Genomic DNA, 14,432 nt, shown 5'->3' on the forward strand with positions numbered 1-14,432 from the left:
CTTGATACTCAGAACCGAATCAAGTTAAGTAAATTACACCTTTATTTTAAATCGAGGTTGTAGCCATAATGACACCATCTGATGTAACGACCTCCGCCATACCATAAAACAAATATAACAACGGATGGGTCTCCACCTCCAGGACGCCTTCTACCTGCCTGTCCTCCACCCCTAACGATCTGACCTCCACCTCTAGGTACCTGACCCCTGCCATAAGTACCCCTGCCTCCAAGCGAGGCACCACCTAAACCACTGAACTGACGAGGTCTCTTATCAGACCTCTACCCTCTCTCTTGTGCTAGAACCATCTCGATCCTCCTCGCGACATTAGCAGCCGCCTGAAAAGAAATCTCACTTCCAGTCTCCTTGGCCATCTGAAGCCTGATAGGGTGAGTGAGTCCCTTCATAAACCCCCCTCAGTCTCTCTCCCTCAGTAGGTAGTAAAAGGAGAGCATGATGGCCAAATCCACAAAACGGGACTCATACCGAGTAACAGTCATACTGCCTTCTTCATAGGCTTGCCACGGACACCTGTGAAGAATTATCTCTAACAAGGCCAATTTCTTCTTTTGTTATACTGACTCAACACTGTTGAGCTGACCTATTTCTTAACATACTCTTCGAATCTTCTTTGGGGTAACCCTTACCCCCATTTATACCCAACGATCACAAAAGTAGAGCTCCATACCGGCAAATCTTGGCACGAACCACATAGTCCAGAATCTCGTCAACCACTGTACTTCCTCCGAAGCACTCTGAAATCTGCAACCATGACGTCCACGCTGAGTAGACATTCTATAGATTTAAAGTTGTTTCTCTAACTCCTTTGGTACTGAAGTATAGGATTATTAAGTAGGCGAACATACCGCAAGTCTCAACCTTATCTTCTACAAAATCTCAGGACTTAAACATGTGTAAATTTGGGGAACCTTTCAGTACCACATATATACATTTTCAGGCCAAAACTGAAATAACACATGACCCCGCAATCCATCCATTGATAGTGGACTTCCCCCCACTCGGCTCGAAGTCATAGTTACCACGTCCGATGATCCATAATAATAACCTTCACAGATCGTATAAATCAACCAGATGCCAAGGTCCATTGCACCCCTCACATGACTCATTGGTTGATCTCTCAATAGTTCTGCATCTTCAGTCGGAACCACACGTTGAGGCAATGTTGAGCATCTATGGCTCTCTCGTAATCCATTTACGGCATCACGAACCGTCGACGCACAACTGATACCGAGTGCACAATGTCATACACGAGTGGATACAAAGGAACATGCGATATATGTTTCAAGCTAAATCAATGTCGCACGATAAGGAATGAAAGAAGTGATATTGTTCCTAAACTTCATAGCTTCTGGAAGATAAGCACAGACGTCTTCGTACCAATCCTCCAGACTCTACTAAGCTTGCTCGTGAATCGTGAGATGTAGGCAACCTAGTGCTTTGATACCAACTGTCATGACCCAAAATTTCCCACCGACGGGACCGTGATGGCGCCTAACATTTCACTTGCCAGGCAAGCCAACGTTAGAGAATCATTAAACTAATTCCTTATTTCCATTCAGTAAATAACAATAATTAACTAAAATAAAATATAATAAGTGCAGAATATCATTAAACTGTATTAATTATTACCACCCGGATCTGGAGTCACAATTCACGAGCATTCTAGAATTTACTACAAGTAATAGTCTGAAAGAAATACAACTGTCTGAATGAAAGCAAACAGTAGGACATAAAAAGATAGATGGGGACTTCAAGGTCTGTGAACGCCGACAGATCTACCTTGAGTCTCCGGACAGCGGACCAATAGCAAATCTCGATCAACTTGAGCCGGAATCAAAATCTACACAGAAAGTGCAGAGTGCAGCATCAGTACAACCGACCCCATGTACTGGTAAGTGTCGAGCCTAACCTCGACGAAGTAGTGACGAAGCTAAGGCAAGGCACCTACAATCAACCTGTACAATTTAACAGTGTATACGCAAATAACAGGAATGAAGAACTAAACAAGAAATGTCGGGAGGGGAGACATATTGAGGGGAATACAGATAAAGAACTACAACAGAATGATCACCGGAGCAGTCAATATACCATGAATCAACAGGAATAATAAATACAGTAAAGTAAAATGCACGGCATCACCCTTCGTTCTTTTACTCTCAATCTCACCATCAAATTAATAGAAACGACACGGCATCACCCTTTGTTCTTTTACTCTCATATCATGGCACAGCATCACCCTTCGTGCATTAACACTCACAATATGGCACGACATCACCCTTCGTGCATTAACACTCACAATATGGCACGGCATCACCCTTCATGCATTAACACTCACAATATGGCACGGCATCACCCTTCGTGCATTAACACTCTCCCTTACCATAATGCAATGCATGAATAACAACAGGGAGATAGAATAACAAGTACAAACCTTACTTCAACATTTGGTTCCATAATATCAATCTCAACTTTGAATAAAAACCCATTATCAAGAGAAAATTCCGTAAACATGATAAGAACGATAATTTGAACAGCACCAGTATAACACGTAGCAATTTGGCATAGGAATAAGACAATATAAGAAAAAATAGAGAAACATGGAAAACAAGTAAATTGGCGGCGCATAAGTACTCGTCACCTCACATATACGCCGCTCACATGAATTTCACTTAGCAAATAATCTAAGGTTCCTAATTCCCTCAAGTCAGGGTTAGGCACAACAATTACCTCGCTCCGAATGCCACTTAATTCTCAATCACAACTTTTCCTTTGGAATTCATCTCCAAACCACTCTTATCTATTCAAAAATGACTCAATAATATCAAATATTGCTAAAGGAATCAATTATATTGCATGAATTAAATTTCCCAAATTTTCTACCAAAAAGTCAAAAAATCGACCCCGGGCCTGCTTGGTCAAAACTCGAGGTTCGGACCAAAATCCTTTTACCCATTCACCCCCGAGCCTGAATATGTAATTAGTTTTGGAATCCAACCTCAAATTGAGGTCTAAATCCCCAAATTTTCGAAATCCCTATTTTCTACCCTAACCTCTAATTCTACCATGAAAACTCTAGATTTTAGGTTGAAAATTCAAGAAATGTAATGGGTAATTGAAACAAGGTGGTTTAGAATCACTTACCAACAATTTGGGGAAGGAATGACTCTTGAAAAATTGCCCCTCACCGTTTGGTTTTTGTCACGACCCAAAATTCCTAACCTGTCGTGATGGCGCCTATCTCAGTACTAGGCAAGCCGACAATATCAATAACCCACGATTTCCTTTAAATTAAAATCATAACGTTTAATACAATACCAAAAAATCTAACAATTTCCGATACAACACTCCCAAAACCTGGTGTCACTGAGTACATGAGCATCTAATATGAGTACAAGTCTGGAAAATACGGTCTATAATAGTTTGAGACCAAATACAGTATACAAGGATATAGAGAAGGAGAGACAAGGTCTGCGGAACACGACAGCTACCTCAAAATCTCCTGAATATCAACTGCGCAAAATGATCAACACCCGCTATTTTCGGGAACACCTAGATCTGCACACGAAGTGCAGGGTGTAGTATGAGTACAACCAACTCATCAAGTAACAAAAATAACTAAGGAACTGAAGATAATGACGAGCTACACAATTATAGTTCACTTTCAGTAATTCCAGCAAAGAATAGACATGCTTTCGAATCCTACAGTTTAAGTCAAATAAATTTTATACAGTTCAATTTCAAGTAATCCGGATATAAATTCTTTTAGAGATTTCACAACAATGACAGATAGAAACCAAGTGCAACAACAAATGCAAAGCAAGTACAACCTCTCAGGCAACAGTCACTCAGCTCATCACAACAGCTCAAACACTCGGCTCTCAGCCATTAGCACTCACACTCAATAGGTACCCGCGCTCACTGGGGGTGTGTACAGACTCCGGAGGGGCTCCTACAGCCCAAGCGCCATAATCTGCACGGATAACTCACGTGCTATAATATCCTGCATGGACAACTCACGTGCCATAATATCCTTATCTCACCGACAGGCCCTCGGCCTTACTCAGTCCTCAACCTCTCAAGTTTCTCGGGCTCTCAGAAACCACAAGATCAGCCCAAACAAAGATAACATAGTATATCAACAAATATCAAGAAAGACTGAGGAATAATACGCAAGAAAATCATGACTGAGTACAAGACAACAATTAGTAAATAATTCAACAAGTACGCGACCTCTGTGGGTCCCAACAGTACTATCACATAGCCTAAGCATGATTTTTAATCGTGATTTACTGTCAGGTTATTCAACTTTACAGTTTCACAAGACAGACCAAGTCACAATCCCTTCGGTGCACGCCCACACGCCTGTCACCTAGCATGTGCGTCACCTCCAAAATAATCATATGAAATAAAATCCGGGGTTTTATACCCTCAGGACCAGATTTATAACTATTACTTACCTCAACCCTTGTAATTATTTATTCCGCTATGCCCTTGTCACGAGAATTGGTCTCCGAAAGCCTCGTATCTAGCCACAATAATTCGAATCAGTCAATACAAATTATTGTAATTAATTCCATAAGGAAATACTAATTTTCCCAATAAAATCCGAAATTAACTCAAAATTCGCCCGTAGGGCCCATGTCTTGGAACCCGACAAAAGTTATAGAATAAGAACGCCCATCCAACCATGAGTCCAACCATATAAATTTCACCAAAATCTGACACCAACTCGACCCTCAAATCTTCAATTAAAGTCTATAAAGATTTCTACCATTTTCAACCCAATCCTTACCCATTTGAACCTAACAATCATCCCACAACCTTATTGGTATGTATACATGATACTCTACACCCAAGAATCATACTATTAATCACTCATCTTTACTCCAAACCCGAAATTGAAGAATTAGGGAAAGAAATTCTTACCTCTTTGAAGCCCTAGCAAGATCCTTGTGAAATCTTCAAACCTTGAACAAGAATTGATGGATAAATGACTAAGTCTTCACTTTCTCTCTCTAAAATGCTCTCCCTTCTCTTTAAAAATGTCAGATTTTTGCTCCAAAATGAGTCCCAAAGCCTATTTATCAAAATGGGATCGGCTTATAAAAATAGAAAAATTAACCCTCCGAAAGCAGGTCTGCGGTCGCATAATGGACCGCAGAATGGGTATGCGGGCCGCAAAATTTATCGCAAAATCGGCGCCCAAAACTGGGCTCTTCTAGTCCATTCTGCGACCTATTTTGCGATCGCAGAAGCAGTTTTGCAATCGCATAACTGTTTTGCGATCGCATAATGGGTCGCAGAATTGTATTTTTCCAGCCTTTGGTAATTTGGTCATAACTTCTTGTAGGAATGTCCAAATGACAAACGGTTTGAAGCGTTAGAAACTAGATTCTAAGATATTTAATTTGATAGGTAGATCATTACATAAATCCATATATATATATATATATATATATATATATATATATATATATATATATATCGTTCAAAGTTGGGTCTTGTGCGAACTCACTTGAAACTTTAGTCTTATGAAATTTCCAACTTCTACATTCGATGCCGAAACCTATCGAATCAAGTCCGATTGACCTCAACTTTTGCACACAAGTCATAAATGACATAACAGACCTATTCCAATTTACGGAATTGAATTCCGACCCCGATATCAAAAAGTCAACCCCCGGTCAAACTTTCCAAAAATTCAACTTTCGACATTTCAAGCCAAATTCCACTACGTACCTCCAAATAATTTTTCGGGCACGCTCCTAAGTCCAAAATCACCATATGGAGCTATTGAAATTATCAAAACTCCATTCCAAGGTCGTTTACACATAAGTCGACATCCGGTCAACTATTTCAACTTAAGCTTCCAACAAGAAATTCATTCTTCCAAGCTAACTCCGAAGTACCTTAAAACCAAAACCGATAATTTACACAAGTCATAATACCACGTAGGAAGTTATTCAGTACTTCAAATAGTTGAAAGGAGCGTAAATTCTTAAAACGACCGATCGGATCGTTACAATCTCCCCCACTTAAACATACGTTCGTCCTCGAACGTGCCAAGAGTTGTTTCCAAGCCACCACATCACTATTCCATCTTACCACGCATGTACCCGGGGGTGATCTATATAGGCCTGACCACACAACATAACTGAAAATAATTAATTTAACCTTAGCCCAAAAATCATGGAGCCAAATTTCTAACATCCAGAATTCTTTTCAATACCCGAAACTCACATCTACACACTGTATAAGTATGAACAAGCTGTATCCAGCCATAACCATAGTCCCAGATAAAATCACTTTCTATGCCGACCTTCGATATTTTTCTCCCAATATACCGGAATCCAACCTGATAGTATCCATTCTAGGCCCAATGACCTTATATTATTAAACACAACTATCCTATTGACATGCCACACCAATATAACTCAATCCACAACTGCGCAACTTTGTACCCAAAAATGAAAAATGTCTCAAAGTAAAGAACCGTATTGTAAGTTCAACAAGAACCACCACCACTGTAATGCTATAATCTCATTATATATTGTACAACCGATACACACAAGTTTAATAACAGTAACCAGCTCTTTTAGAGCTCACATAACATCACTCGCACGGACAACTCACGTGTTATCATCTCAATAACATAATCTGCCAGGCATGGTCACAGGCCTCCAGTCCAAGCATATCATAGAGGAGCAATCAAATAAGTACACATGTATGTGATAAATGAAATAAGATTCACATACTCCTGGACTGGTATAAATAACGCGCCATAGCGTAAGCATGTGCAAAGTCCGATGTCACACTTCAAATTGGCAAGTTAACGCAAAAATAGTAACTACCCCATTTATTCGGGGGAATTAACCTCTTTTAAACCTCAAATGTATCCCAGATAGTTCGCAACAAAGGTACAAACACGAGAAACGTTATAACTTTACGCTCAACAATCAACTCTAGGCATCATAGCCTAAGCATTCTTTCGAGTATGAGTACTTGCCCTGATGCCCGCACATTGGCTCAAACCTCACATATATGCACACTTATAGCGCGTAGCTATCACAATTAATTAACGCAACTAGTGCCTCCACTGAGTAAAAATTAAAATACTCACCTCAAACAGGCTGCAACCTGAAATAATATACTTCCGAGAACTCCCAGTCCCCAAATTCATCAAACACATGAATCACCGTAACTGATCCCAACTCCAGCACTAGAATGACTAACACGTCTTATTTTCACGATCTTCCCATGAGGAATACTTTCATAATTCTTTCGTGCCATATAGAAATAATTTAATATTAGCATTCTATAACCCAGGTGGGTACTGCAATATCGATGAACATCCGTAAGTCAAAACATAACGCGCCTTCTGAAATGCGCACCCTTCTCAGGGATCCTCGGGCAATTATAATATTCCTCTAAATATCTGAAACTGACCATTCTGTCCAAAATTCGTGATCTTTATTGAATAAACTGTCTCCTTATGCGTGTGAATCTAAATCCCGCACAACACACCACATCTACCATGTGAAAGGCACAAGAATCTCATTATCAACTCTGAGTCACCGGCAAATTACATACCCGGTTAGTTAGAAACCTTTCTCTCGCTTCCTTCCAGGAGGAAATCACAATATACAACATGTTTCCCACATCAGTAGAAAATATCTGGTTCAAACTGTCAAGAACACTTTGAAATCCATCTGCACATAAGTAAGCTATTAGAACTAAATTCCTCTAACTCGACCAAACCACGTAGGTCACCAAAACCCAAGAATATTGCCACCAAAAAATATGTAGAGTCTCTCTACATCATAATTACCCTTATAAATACCACAACTGAAATACCCACTCTGAAAATACCTTATTTGAGTCTAAGGCCGTTTCGTTCACCTTCCTGATACCGAAATATAAAATCCCTAATGATATACAAAAATGGCACAAGTATCGACACCATCCAACTTAAATCTCATATTTTAGCCATAAACAAATCCGCCAAAAATTCTCAATTGTTACATATTAATCTTGAATCCATTGGAACTTTCTCGAGAGTCACCCCCTTTGTTCAAATCCAAATTACACCGCCCAAATGAGCCAAAAGACACGTTCCCCATTAGCACAACAACACCCAAAGGAGTAACTCTACTTTAATACCACCTATCAAATTCATACTCCGTGCGCACTACATCATTCACAAATAACAACTCACTTATCCAACAATTTTCATATACTCATACAGCGCAATATAACCCGTATCTAGAAATTTTCTTACTTGACTCATTCTCGAACTCCACCTCTGCAAGTCATCACCGATTCCCAAGTATACTTCAGACCAAAACAAAAAATATTTGACACATAACCATGAATTGAATTGTCAATAGTAGGCTCCCCCACTTGGATCAAAGTCATAGATTAAAACACTTCATAACTCACAATACCCATACTTTATTACTGCCATAATACTACAGTCAATTCAACGAAAATTCTTCTCAAAATCAAGACACACCAACCATAATTACCTCAAGCATCCGCTAAGTTCACATTTATTCTCGTGACAGTCAAGTCAACTTTCTCAACCAGATTCAAATTCAAATCCCAATACATCTTCCCTACTTGTAGAAAAGAAGATTCTCCACATAACATTATAAAGATCACACCTCTATAGTTTATTCCGCAGGTGATACCCCGCATGTTTATTAACCTTCATGAGTTTGAACTCATCAACAAGACACAAAAATTCAATTTGTTCCACAATTACACAACATAAAAGATTCTTCAACACATTCATAACTCGAGACTCTATGACAAATCGAGACAGAAATCAAATACCCAATAGTCCCTTTTTACATCCCTTAACCATCTGAATACATCCCGCAGTCACAATAAAATCATCATACGGTCATCCAGCCATTCATCGAGCTACAAATTCCACTCATAGGGATACTACCACCGGACATATGAGTCCAATTGTACAAGTTCATACAACTAAAACTACCCATCCTAAGATGCGGTCTAATCCTGGCCTCAAGTCCTCCAGACTGGCCCATCACCAAAACACAGAATACACATTTCGAACCATGTTCATGAAATAACAAGCCGTGATGCACAGTTGATACCGAGCGCTCATGTGCGCATACGAATGCGTGGAAGGAATTCAAAGAGTTATGTTTCAAGCTAAATCAATTTCGCACGATAGAATACAAGAAAATGAAATTTTCCTAAGGGTTCGGCAGCCTCTCGAAGATAAGTACAGATGTCTCCATACCGATCCACAAGACTCTACTAAACCTGCTCATGAGTCGTGAGACCTATGTTACCTAGAGCTCTAAAACCAACTTGTCACGACCCAAAAATCATAACCTATCGTGATGGAGCCTATCTCAGTGCTAGGCAAGCCGACAACATCAATAACCAGCGATTTCCTTTAAATTAAAAATGTAACATTTAATACAATACCAAAAAATCTAGCAATTTCCGATACAACACTCCCAAAACTTGGTGTCACTGAGTACATGAGCATCTAATATGAGTACAAGTCTGGAAAATACGGTCAATAATAGTTTGAGACCAAATACAGTATACAAGGATATAGAGAAGGAGAGACAAGGTCTACGGAACATGGCAGCTACCTCAAAATCTCCTGAAAATCAACTGCGCAAAATGATCAACACCCACTATGTACGGGAACACCTGGATCTGCACATGAAGTGCAGGGTATAGTATGAGTACAACCAACTCAGCAAGTAACAAAAATAACTAAGGAACTGAAGATAATGACGAGCTACACAGTTATAGGTCACTTTCAGTAATTCCAGCAAAGAATAGACATGTTATCGAGTCCGGCAGTTTAAGTCAAATAAATTTTATACAATTCAATTTCAAGCAATCCGGATATAAATTCTTTCAGAGATTTTATAACAATGACAGATAGCAACCAAGTGCAATAACAAATGCAAAGCAAGTACAGCCTCTCATGCAACAGTCACTCAGCTCATCACAACAGCTCAACCACTCGGCTCTCAGCCCTCAGCACTCAGACTTAACGGGTACCCGCGCTCACTGGGGGTGTGTACAAACTCCGGAGGGGCTCCTACAGCCCAAATGCCATAATCTGCATGGACAACTCACGTGCTGCACGGACAACTCACGTGCTATAATATCCTGCACGGACAACTCACGTGCCATAATATCCTTACCTCAGCGACAGGCCCTCGGCCTTACTCAGTCCTCAACCTCTCAAGTCTCTCGGGCTCTCAGAAACCACAAGATTAGCCCAAACAAAGATAACATAGTATATCAACAAATATCCAGAAAGACTGAGGTATAATACGCAAGAAAATCATGACTGAGTACAAGACAACAATTAGCAAATAATTCAATAAGTGCGCGGCCTCTGTGGGTCCCAACAGTACTATCACATAGCCTAAGCATGATTTTTAATCATGATTTACTGTCAAATTTATTCAACACAAAGAGAGCTTATAGCTAACAACAGGTTATTCAACTTTACAGTTTCACGGGACGGACCAAGTCACAATCCCTTCGGTGCACGCCCACACGCCCGTCATCTAGCATGTGCGTCACCTCCAAAATAATCACATGACATAAAATCCGGGGTTTCATACCCTCAGGACCAGATTTATAACTGTTACTTACCTCAACCCGTGTAATTATTTATTCCGCTATGCCTTTGCCACGAGAATTGGTCTCCGAAAGCCTCGTATCTAGCCATATTTAATTCGAATCAGTCAATACAAATTATTGTAATTAATTCCATAAGGAAATACTAATTTTCCCAATAAAATCCGAAATTAACTCAAAAATTGCCCGTAAGGCCCATGTCTCGGAACCCGACAAAAGTTACAGAATAAGAACGCTCATCCAACCATGAGTCCAACCATACAAATTTCACCAAAATCCAACACCGACTCGACCCTCAAATCTTCAATTAAAGTCTATGAAGATTTCTACCATTTTCAGCCCAATCCTTACCCATTTTAACCTAACAATCTTTCCATAACCTTATTGGTATGTATATATGATACTCTACACCCAAGAATCATACTATTAATCACCCATCTTTACTCCAAACCCGAAATTGAAGAATTAGGGAAAGAAATTCTTACCTCTTTGAAGCCCTAGCAAGATCCTTGTGAAATCTTCAAACCTTGAACAAGAATTGATGGATAAATGACTAAGTCTTCACTTTCTCTCTCTAAAATGCTCTTCCTTCTCTTTAAAAATGTCAGATTTTTGCTCCAAAATGAGTCTCAAAGCCTATTTATCAAAATGGGGTCGGGTTATGAAAATAGAAAAATTAACCCTCCGAAAGCAGGTCTGCAGTCGCATAATGGACCGTAGAATGGGTATGCGGTCCGCAAAATTAGCGCCCAAAACTGGGCTCTTCTGATCCATTCTGCGACTAGTTTTGCGGTCGCAGAAGCAGTTTTGCGATCGCATAACTGTTTTGCGATCGCATAATGGGTCGCAGAATTGCATTTTTCCAGCCTTTGGTAATTTGGTCATAACTTCTTGTAGGAATGTCCAAATGCTGAACGGTTTGAAGCGTTAGAAACTAGACTCTAAGATCTTTAATTTGATAAATAGATCATCACATAAATCCATATATATATATATATATATATATATATATATATATATATATATATATATATATATATATATGGATTTATGTGATGATCTATATATATATATATATATATATATATGTATGTATGTAGATATTCTCGTTCAAAGTTGGGTCTTGTGCGAACTCACTTGAAACTTTAGTCTTATGAAATTTTCAACTTCTACATTCGATGCCGAAACCTATCGAATCAAGTCCGATTGACCTCAAATTTTGCACACAAGTCATAAATGACATAACGGACCAATTCCAATTTACAGAATTGAATTCCGACCTCGATATCAAAAAGTCAACCCCCGGTCAAACTTTTCAAAAATTCAACTTTCGGCATTTGAAGCCAAATTCCACTACGTACCTCCAAATAATTTTCCGGACACGCTCCTAAGTCCAAAATCACCATATGGAGCAATTGGAATTATCAAAACTCCATTCCGATGTTGTTTACACATAAGTTGACATCCGGTAAAGTATTTCAACTTAAGCTTCCAACATGAAATTCATTCTTTCAAGCTAACTCCGAAGTACCTTAAAACCAATACCGATAATTTACACAAGTCATAATACCTTGTGGGAAGTTATTCAATCCTTCAAATAGTTGAAAGGAGCGTAAATCCTTAAAACGACCGGTCGGGTCATTACAGTTTTTGAGAAAAATGAGTTTTTTGGGCAAAAATCCCGTTTTGGGTTCTGTTAAGTGCTGGGCGACAGTGTTCATCGCATTCGCTAGAGCACTGTCGCATTCGCGAAGTGTATGGCCTGCCAAGCCTTCGCGTTCGCGAGGCAGTGCTCACATTTACGTAGGCTACCCTTCCCTAGTCTTCGCGTTCGCGAGAAATTGCTCACGTTCGCGATGAAGAAAAGGCTAACTCCCCCTCCCCAGTGCCTAACGCTATGCGTTTGCGATGGGCTTGTCGCGTTCGCAAAGGTTAACGCCCCCATCGCTTCGTGTTCGCGACCAAGCCTTCGCGTTCGCGAAGAAGGACATGCCAGAACACAGATTTTGCAGAAAAACTAGATTTTCAAAGTCCAAAATATCCCGTGGCCTATCCGAAACTCACCCGAGCCCTCGGGGCTCCAAACCAAACATGCACACAAGTCTAAAAACATCATACATACCTGCTCGCGCGATCAAATCGCCAAAATAACACCTAGAACTCTAAATTTAGCACCAATTCAAATGAAATTCTCAAGAACACTTTAAAATTTCTATTTTCTCAACTGGACGTCCAAATCACGTCAAATCAACTCCGTTTCTCACCAAATTTCACAGACATGTCTTAAATATCATAATGAACTTGGGCTCCAGAACCAAAATATGGACCCAATACTAATAATGCCAAATATCAATCAATTCTTAAAGACAAATAATTTCCAAACTTTTAATTTTCATCAAAAATTCATAACTCAAGTTAGGGACTTCCAAATTCAATTCCGGGCATACGCCCAGGTCCCATAATTCGATACGGACCTATCGAGACCGTCAAAGCACGGATCCGGGCCTGTTTACCAAAAATATTGACCGAAATCAACTAAAATTAACTTTTAAGGCAAAAATTCTTATTTTCATTAGTTTTCAACATAAAAGCTTTTCCGAAAACTTGCCCGGACTACGCACGCAAATCGAGGAGGGTAAAAATAAGATTTATAAGGCTTAAGAGAGCAAATTCGAGTTCTAAAATATAATATGACCTTTTGGGTCATCACAAAGGGGTTAAGGAATTTATTACGCATGCAATGTCACTTGAACCGTTTCGGATTGGAGGGTTGATTAGGTGTCCTTGTGTGAAGTACAAGTGTTTGCATTTTTTTGGATCGGAGGATGTTAAGGCTCATCTTTATAAAAAAGAATTTATGGATAATTATTTTGTGTGGACTAGTCATGGAGAGATTGATGGTAGTGATTGTATATTTCATAACGTAGTTGTTGGTGAAAGTAGTTGGTCGGTGGGGAATAACATTCAACATCTTAGATACCATGAAATGGTTGCGGATGCTTTTGGGATGCACTTCAATTTTGAAACCCATGAAAGTGTTGAACAACCTCCTAACGAAGAGGCAAAATATTTTTATGAACAGTTAGAGGCTGCTAGTCGTCCACTAAGGGAAGGGAGTATGCACTCTCAGTTGTCTGTTGCGGTTAGATTATTAAGTATCAAATCAGATACTAATATTTCTCAAGAGGGAATGGATTCTTTCATTGGCCTTATGAGTGAACTAGTTGACTCAACTTTCAACATACCTGAAGATTTCTATAAGGCTAAAATATTAGTTTTTAAGTTAGGACTCTCGTCTATGAGAAACGATTGTTGTGAAGATGGTTGCATGTCGTATTATAAGGGTGATGCAGATTTAGAAAGTTGTAAATTTTGTGAAAAACCTCATTTTAAGCGGCTTTCCAGTGGGAAGAAGGCTGCTGTGAAGTCGATGCATTACTTACCTCTTATTCCTAGATTAAAGAGGTTGTACGCATCGATGAGTTCCGCTCCTCATATGAGATGGCACTATGAAAATAGAAGGTCGCCCGGTGTTATGTGTCATCCTTCAGATGGGGAAGCTTGGAAGCATTTGATAGGACGTATCCGGATTATGCTAGTGAACCGAGGAATGTTCGGTTGGGTTTGTGTGCTGATGGTTTCACGCCATTTTCTGTTTCTGCAACACCATATTCATGTTGGCCGGTCTTTATTACGCCGTATAATCTTCCACCTGAAATGTGTATGACTAGTCCATATATTTTTTTAAATTGTGCTCGGTCCCC

This window comes from Nicotiana tomentosiformis, chromosome 3, assembly GCF_000390325.3.
Source record: "Nicotiana tomentosiformis chromosome 3, ASM39032v3, whole genome shotgun sequence".
NCBI classification, from domain to species: Eukaryota; Viridiplantae; Streptophyta; class Magnoliopsida; order Solanales; family Solanaceae; genus Nicotiana; species Nicotiana tomentosiformis.